The sequence below is a fragment of the Spermophilus citellus genome (assembly GCF_964194105.1).
Source record: "Spermophilus citellus genome assembly, chromosome: 4".
Taxonomy (NCBI): domain Eukaryota; kingdom Metazoa; phylum Chordata; class Mammalia; order Rodentia; family Sciuridae; genus Spermophilus; species Spermophilus citellus.
The window spans coordinates 99580471-99589304 of NC_138185.1; positions in this window are offsets into that span (position 1 = coordinate 99580471).

The following is an 8834-nucleotide window of genomic DNA, read 5'->3' on the forward strand; positions in this document are numbered from 1 at the left end:
GCCCCTCTCCCCATTTTTAATATGGTTATTTTTTATATACCTTTGTTTTCTTTATTTATTTTTATGTGGTGCTGAGGATCAAATCAGGGCCTTGCACGTGCTAGGCGAGCACTCTACTGCTGAGTCCCAGCCCCGGCCCCTAACCCTTTTTATATGTGTATTTAGAGACAGGGTCTCACTGAGTTACTTAGGGCCTTGTTAAGTTGAGAGAGGCTGGCTTTGAACTCAAGATCCTCCTGCCTCAACCTCCCGAGCGGCTGGGGTTACAGGAGTGCACCATGATGCCTGGCTGGATTTTTTAAAACAAGTAAATTTCTTTTTGATGGCAACTAAACGGTGTTTGTAGCATTTTTATCATATAGTAGATTCCTTCCATTCACTTCGCTTTTCTAACTGAGTTGTCCTACATGCCAATACATGTTTTTAATATTGTTTGTTTTCTGTGCTGTTCTGTTTGCTATTAAAATACACTAAACTAAAAACAAAATAAAATAAAGCATTTAGTTGGGCATGGTGGTGTACACCTGTAATGCCAGTGGCTTGGGAGGCTGAGACAGGAGGATCCCAAGTTCAAAGCCAGCTTCAGCAAAAAGCAGCTCGGGAGGCTCAGGCAAGAGGATCATGAGTTCAAAGCCAGCCTCAGCAACAGCGAGGCACTAAGCAACACAGTAAGACCCTGTCTCTAAATGCAATACAAAATAGGGCTGGGGATGTGGTTCAGTGACCAAGTGCCCCTGAGTTCAATCCCTAGTATCATAGAAAAAAAATTAAAAATAAAAATTTGAGCCAGGTGAGTGCCTGTAGTCCCAACTACCCAGTTGCTTAGCCGAGAAACTCAAAGCTAACCTGGGCAATATGGTGAAACCACATCTCAGAACAAATAAATAATTTTAAAAATAAAAATAAAGGGGCTGGGGATGTGGCTCAAGCGGTAGCGCGCTCGCCTGGCGTGCGTGCGGCCCGGGTTCGATCCTCAGCACCACATACCAACAAAGATGTTGTGTCCGCCGAGAACTAAGAAAAAAAATAAATAAATATTAAAAATTCTCTCTCTCTCTCTGTCCCCCTCTCTCTCACTCTATCTTAAAAAAAAAAATAAAAAAATAAAAATAAAAAGTTTAAATATTAAAAAACAACACTTTTTTTTAAAAAAGGAAAGATCAACTGATATTAGTATTACAAAACTCAAAATTACCATGGAATTCTTTTTTTTTTTTTTTTTGTATTTGGGATTGAACCCAGGGGCACCCTACCTCTAAGCTACATCCCCAGCCCTTTTTATTCTTTTTTTTAGAGCTTTTTTTTTAAAGAGAGAGAGAATTTTTAAAATATTTATTTTTTTTTAGTTTTCGGCGGACACAACATCTTTGTTTGTATGTGGTGCTGAGGATCGAACCTGGGCCGCATGCATGCCAGGCGAGCGCGCTACCACTTGAGCCACATCCCCAGCCCCCCTTTTTATTCTTTATTTCGAGACAGGATCTCACTAAGTTTCTCAGGGTCTTGGTAAATTGCTGAGACTTGCCTCATACCTGCAATTCTCCTGCCTCAATCTCCAGAGTCATGAGATTACAGGTGTGTGCTACAGTGCCCTGCGAAATTATCATGTAGATTTACCTGACATAAAAAATCATGCTTGGGGCTGGAATTGTAGCTCAGTGGTAGAGTGCTTGCCTAGCACGGGTGAAGCACTGGGTTCAATACTCAGCATCACATTAAAAAAAAAAAAAAAAAAAAGCATGCTGTGCGATACCATCTGTATGAAACTATGATACAGAACAGTAATCAATGGTGATAGAAGTCAGGAAGTGTTGGACTTGGAGAGGGAGTGGGAGTGGGGTAAACTGAAAAAAGGGATGTGGGAATTTCTGGGGACTTGGAAATGTTCTATATCTTTTATCAGGCTGATATTTACACAGGTGTATTATATTAGTTAAAGTTCAACCAGAAAAGTAAAACTCTTAGGAGATTTAGAGTAAAAGATTTATTACCAGTAACCCGGCTGGTGGGCTGAGGAGGCTGACTAGGCAAGTCTGAAATCTGGGAAGATATTAGAAAGCATGACTGGAACTTGGCACAGGCTAAAGCTAGTGTCCTCTGTGAGGTTTCCTTCAGGGCCATAATTACTACAAATAGTGGGTCTGATAGGCTTAGAAAAAGCTCCCCTGGGATACCCACGATACTCATGTCAAATGCGGGGTCTGAAAATGTCAATGCTAGAGTCTGAATGCTGAATTTCATGTATTGAAACCTAATCACTGAGGTGATGGTATCAGGAGGCAGGACATTTTGGTAAGTGATTAGGTCACGGGTTGAAGCCCTCATGAATGGGAGTAGTGCCCCATAGAGCTGCCTTGCCCCTCCCTCTGCCACGTGAGACACAGTGAGAAGGTCACCCATGGACCAGGAAGTAGCCCTTGCCAGACACTGAATCTACTGAAGCCCAGATCCAGGACTCTCCAGACTCAGCACTGTGAGCAATAAGCATCTGCTGTCCAATCTAGGTTATTTTGTCAGAGTAGCTGGAATAAATATGACAATAATCTTATTTGGGGAAAAAATGGTCTTTGCTGGTATAATTAAGTTCTTGAGATGGGATCATCCTGGATTATCCAAGTGGGCTCTAAATCCAATAACGAATATCCTTACAAAAGAGGAACCGCAGTCTCAGAATGCCAACCGCCACCAGGAACTGCAAGAGGGAGACCAGAATCTCCCTTAGAGTCTCAGGAGGGAGCATGGCCCCTCTGACACCTTGATTTTTGACCTTCTACCCTCTACAACTTTGAGAGAATAAATATCTATTGTTCTAAGCTACTATCAATGCTTATATGTTAAAGTGGCTATAGGAAACTAGCACAGTGGCTTAAAAGGACCCAACTTTATTGTATTACAGTTCTGTGTTCCAGAAGTTCAACTTGAGCCTCACTGGGCCACAGTGGATACCTGTCATCCTGACTGCTCTGAGAAGCATTCATCTCCTTGCCTCTCCCAGGTTCTAGATAGAGGCTGCTCACATTCCTCCCCACTGCCCTGAGTCTCCATCTTCAGAGTTAGGGTTTAGCTTCTCTCTCATGCTGTTTCTGTCATCAGATCTCTCACTGACTGTCCTGCCTTCCCTTCCACCCTTAGGAACACTGTGACAGTATCCCCCTCAGCCACATAATCCAAAGTGACTTCTTGTCTTAGTATGTTTTGTGTTGCTATAACACAACACCCAAGACTGGTGTACTGATGCTAGGACCCCAGTCACCCTTGTTCCAGCTCATGGGCAGTGGTTTCACATCAGGAAAAGAAAGCCAAGAGAACTTCAGACTGATGCCCACCTCTGCAGAGCACTAACCAACTAGGATGCAGAACGTTGTCCCAGCCTTACAACGTATTGCCACCTAGCTGGCACCCTGAATCTTCAAAAGACCATCCCACTATTCTATAAAGCCAGTTGCTCCAGGAGGGTGGGAAGCATGGTAAGACTAGCAAATTCCATGAGCATGAGCCTGTTACTGCTCTTTCTTTGCTGTGTAGCAAGTTCCTAAATCAGAAGTAATGCTGTGTAGATTACCGTGTCGGTGGAAGAGAAGTGGGGCCTCGAAGCCGAAAGCCCATGGGAGGAGTGCGACTTGCTTTTTATAGACTCCAGTCCATGAAGCTCCAGGGGAAGGCAGGGAAAGAGAAGACAATGTTAGTTGGAGTAGGGACCATGGGCACCTGGGACACAAAGCAAATGATTTCAACTAATTTTTACATGTTTCTCTCCTGAGTCTAAGGAATGTACTATAGGAAAATTGAGTCCCTGAATTTTCACAAAATTTATTTTGTATCCTATGACAGGCAAATATCTTACCAATAAGTCTAGAATAGTTGCTTCTGTGCCAGCCACAGAATTAGTTTTTTCTCATGTTTTCTATTTTATTTTTTAAATTTGTTCTCATTAGTTATACATGACAGTAGAATGCATTTTGACACATAATACATATATTGGAATATAACTTCTTTTTTCTGGGTATACATGAATAGGTTCACACCAGTCATGTAGTCATATAAGCATATAGGGTAATAATGTTTGATTCATTCTACTATCCTTCCTATTCCTTACCCCCTCCCATCTTGTCACTCCCCTCTTGTCTAATTCAAAGTACCTTTATTTTCCCCCAACCCACCTCCCCCTTGAATTAACCTTAGATTCCAATGCCAGCTGCCCAGGGGTAGAGTTATGGGCAAAAACTGATAATTATTAAATTAATAAGATGGCACAGAAGTTTGTCCTTCACTTTGAGAGCTTTGAAAAAACTTTCTCACAATAAATCCTTTTAATGATATAATCTATATAATAAACGTGCTGAGCTGACTCGTTGTTACACTCCATCCGAGTGTGGTGCCCACCAGGTCCCAGCTTTTGCTCCATTCGTGTGTCTGTTTTTTTTTTTTTCCTATCCCCCATTGCCCCTCCTCTGTTTTTCTGAATTAACCCTCTTGCAGGTCATGACACCCAGCCTATTTTTATTTTTAAATTTTGAGACAGGGTCTGTCTACGTTGCTTAGGGCCTTGCTAAATTGCTGAGGCTGGCCTTTAACTTGCAATCCTCTGCCTCAGCCTCCTGAGTCACTGGGATTACAGGCATGTGACACCGCACCCAGCTTCCCTTCTATTTTCATGAAGTCCTTTTTCCCCTCTTCCCTCTGTAGCTTCCACATGAGAAAAACATATGATCCTTGACTTTCTGAGTCTGGTTTACTTTGTTTGCTTTTTATGGAGGTGAAATTGAAAAATTAACCACTTCAAAGTGAACGATTCATCAGCATTTAGTTCATTCACAATATTGTGCAACCATCATTCTATCTAGTTCTGTACTCTTCTCATTACTCCAGAGGAAACCCATACCCATTAAGCAGTCACTATTCTTCCTTCCCTGGCTCTTGACACCTACTAGTCTTGCTTCTTGATTCTATGGATTTACTGAGTATTTCCTACAAATGAAGTCATATTACACAATCTTTTGTGTTTGTCTTCTTTCACTTAAGATAATGTTTTCAAGGTCCCATCCATGTTGAAACCTGAATATGTCTATTTTTATGGATGAATAGTATTCTATTGTATGTACATGCCTCAACTTATCCATTTGCCCATTAATAGGCATGGATAATTCCAATTTTTGGCCACTGTGAATATTGCTTCTTGAATATGTGTAAAAGTGTTTTCTTAAGTACCTGTTTTCAATTTGTGAGGGTATACATCTAGGAGTAGAATTACTACTGTATATGGTAATTCTATGTTTAAATTACTGAGAAACACACTGTTTTCTACAATGGCAGAACCCTTTTCTATTCTTTCACAATGAATGAAGATTCCAATTTCCCCACATTCTTGCCAACTCTCCATCTTTTAAAAATCATAGCCATTGTTATAATATGAACATCTTATTGTGGTTTTGATTTGCATTTTCCTTATTGGTTTATGATGTTGTGCATCTTTTCATGTGTTTCTTGACCACTTATATATAATTTTTTGAGAAATTTGTTCAAAATTCTTTGCCTATTTTAAATTGGATTGTACATCTTTTTGCTTTTGAGTCATAAGAATTCTTTATATTTTGGATCCAGAATGGTTTCAGATATATGATTTACAAATATTTTCTTCCATACTCTAGTTTTTTTTACTTTCTTGATGTATTATTATATACAGTTCTTAGTTTTCATAAGTCCAGTTTATGTATTTTTTTTCTTTTGTTGCTTGGGCTTTTGGTGCTATATCTAAAATTCATACGAATTGGGACTGTTTATTCACTCATTTCTCTTGGATAAATACCTAGGAATGGGATTGCTGCCTGATAAATACATATTTAACTTGATTAAGAAAAAATAGAAACTTTTCTGTATTCTCTGTAGCATTCTGCATTCCTACCAGCAATGTATGAATGTATCCTCCACATCCAGGATAACATTTAATATTTACAGTTATGTTTTGTTTGTCATTTTTGTAGGTGCATAATGGCATCTAATTGTACTAATTTCCTTTTCTTTTTCTTTCTTTCTTTTTTTTTTTTTTTGGTACTAAGGATTGAACCCAGGGTCTTGTACATGCTAGGCAAGTGCTCCACCACTGAGCTATACTACCTGCTCTGTTCTGAAATTTTGAACATTACTTTTAATTTAAAAAATTGAAGTATAATATATATGTCCTGAAATGTACAGATCTGAAACCTGAAGTTTAATGAGTTTTTTCAAATGTGTATACCTGTTGTATTAATTAGGTTTTTGTCTCTATGACCAAAATTCCTGACCAGATAGATGAGGAAAGGTTTATTTATTTTCAGTTTCAGTTCATGTTCAGACAACTCCATAGCTCTGGGCCTGAGGTAGGGCACAGCATCATGGCAGAGGGCATGGTAGAGGAAAGACGCTCACCTCCTGGCAGCCAGAAAGCAGAGAGAGAGCAAGATGCTAAGGGTATAGGATAAAATCCCCAAGGGCACAACCCCAATGATCTACCTCTTCTGGCCACTGCCTGCCTGCCTACAACTACTGCCCATTTAGTTCCTTTAAGTTATTAATCCATCAAATGGATTAATCCACTGATTAGGTTAGAGTTGTCAGAATAATGACTTTACCTCTGAACATTCCTGCCTTAACACTGGAGCTTTTAGGGGACACTCATATCCAAACCATAATACCTGTATAATCAGTAAAGAGAGAGAACTTTTCCATCACCTCCACACCATTCCCTGGCCTCTTTTCAGGTACCATGTTATGCCCACAGGCAACCACTATTCCAATTTCTAACACCATAAACTACTTTTAGGGTTGGAGCTGTAGCTCAGTGGCAGAGTGCATGCCTAGCATGTGTGAGGCACTGGGTTTGATACTCAGCATCACATACAATAAACAAATAAAGGCATTCTGTCCATTTACAACTACCAATTTAAAAAAACTAGTTTTACCTGTTAATTAACTTCTTACAAATGAAATAATATATATCATTCTAAGTCTGGCTTTCTTTTGTCCATCACAAAGTTCCTTTTTTTGGTGGGGGGTACTGGGGATTGAACTCAGGGTCACTCAACCACTGAGCCATATCCCCAGCCCTATTTTGTATTTTATTTAGAGACAGGGTCTCACTGAGTTGCTTAGTGCCTTGCCATTGCTGAGGCTGGCTTTGAACTCGGGATCCTCCTGCCTCAGCCTCCTGAGCTGCTGGGATTACAGGCATGCGCCACCGCACCCAGCATGAAGTTTTTGAAATTCATCTATGTTGTTATGTGTGTCAGCAAGGTTACTTTTCATAGCTGAATTGTATCCCAAGGATGTACAATATGCTTATTCATCTACTACTTCATGGCCATTAGATGGGCTTCCAGTTTTTTGCCATAATAAATATCATATATAAATCTTTATGTGCATTTTTCTGTTTCTCTGTGATGAATATCTGAGTGGAAATGCTGTTTATTGGAGGTAAATATATTTTATAAGGAATTGTCATATAGCCAGGGACAGTGGCACACCTATAATTCCAGCAAGTGGGGAAGCTGAGGCCAGAGGATGATAAGTTCAAGGTTAGTCTCAGCAATTTAGCAAGGCCCTAAGCAACTTGGCAGGACCCTGTCTCAAAACAAAAAATAAAAAGGGCAGGGGATGTAGCTCAGTGGTAGAGTGCTCCCAGGTTTAATCCTCAGTATCACACATGCACACACAAAAAGTGTGTACCATTTTGTATTCCCACTAGCAATATATGGTTTCCAGTTATCATGGACTCAAAATGTACTCTTTTGATTTATGCATTTATCATTACAGTGTCTTGCTTCATCTCCCCACCATGCCTTTTGAGACTAACAAAATGGGTTTTGAACTTAAAGCTTTCTCTTGGGGACATCTCTCAAAATCCCAGTTCAGCTCATTTAGTTGTCAGCTTTACCTTTTGGTCCTTTGAGGTCAGTTAAGGATCTAAGGGAGTTTATATGCAGATCTGGGGGCTTCTCTTAATTGCAGTTCTGAAGTTCATCTTCTAAATCCTTAGGCCAATGACATCAGTGCTTTGTATACTGAAAATTGGCTTAAAGGAAGAGTCATATGGATGTGATTCTTACCCATTGTGGTTATGTTTTTCCAAGGGGTAAGACCCTTCATTTTATGCCTAATTTTGTTGATTCTCTAATGTTTTAAATATTTGGTTCAGAGGTTATCATTATTGGCATAAAATTTAATTCAATACATACTACTCTGACATTAATAGAATCTATAATATTTTTGAATACTTTAAAGATATTCCAATTTCTTCTGGGATGCTTTGCTTCTGAGGATGTGTTAATATCATTCTTTCCTCTATGTATCACTTTTTTTTTTCTGGCTCTTTTTAGCATTTTTTCCCTATACTTCCATTATTTAAAAAATTTTTAATTTGTTCTAATTAGTTATATGACAGCAGAATGCATTTCATTTTATTGTACACTCTAACTTACATTTTTATCAATTCAACTCTAATGGTTTTGTCCTTATCCGATTTGAAGTTCATTGAGCTTTTTGGATCTGTGAATTTAAGTTTTTCATCAAACTTGGAAAACACTAAGGCACAACTTTTTGTTTCTTAAAATATTTTTATGGTACATACTCTCTTATCTTTTTCATCAATTACATGTATTTATGTACATTGATATGATCCCACCAGTTTTAGTCAGTTTTTTGTCACTGTGGCCAAAAGACCTGACAAGAACAATTAGAGAAGGAAAAGTTTATTTTGGCTCACGGTCTCAGAGGTCTCAGTCCATAGATAAATTGGAGAGACGTGGCAGAAAAGTGTGGAGGATTCACAATTGCCAAATCTTAGAAGCAACCTAGATGTC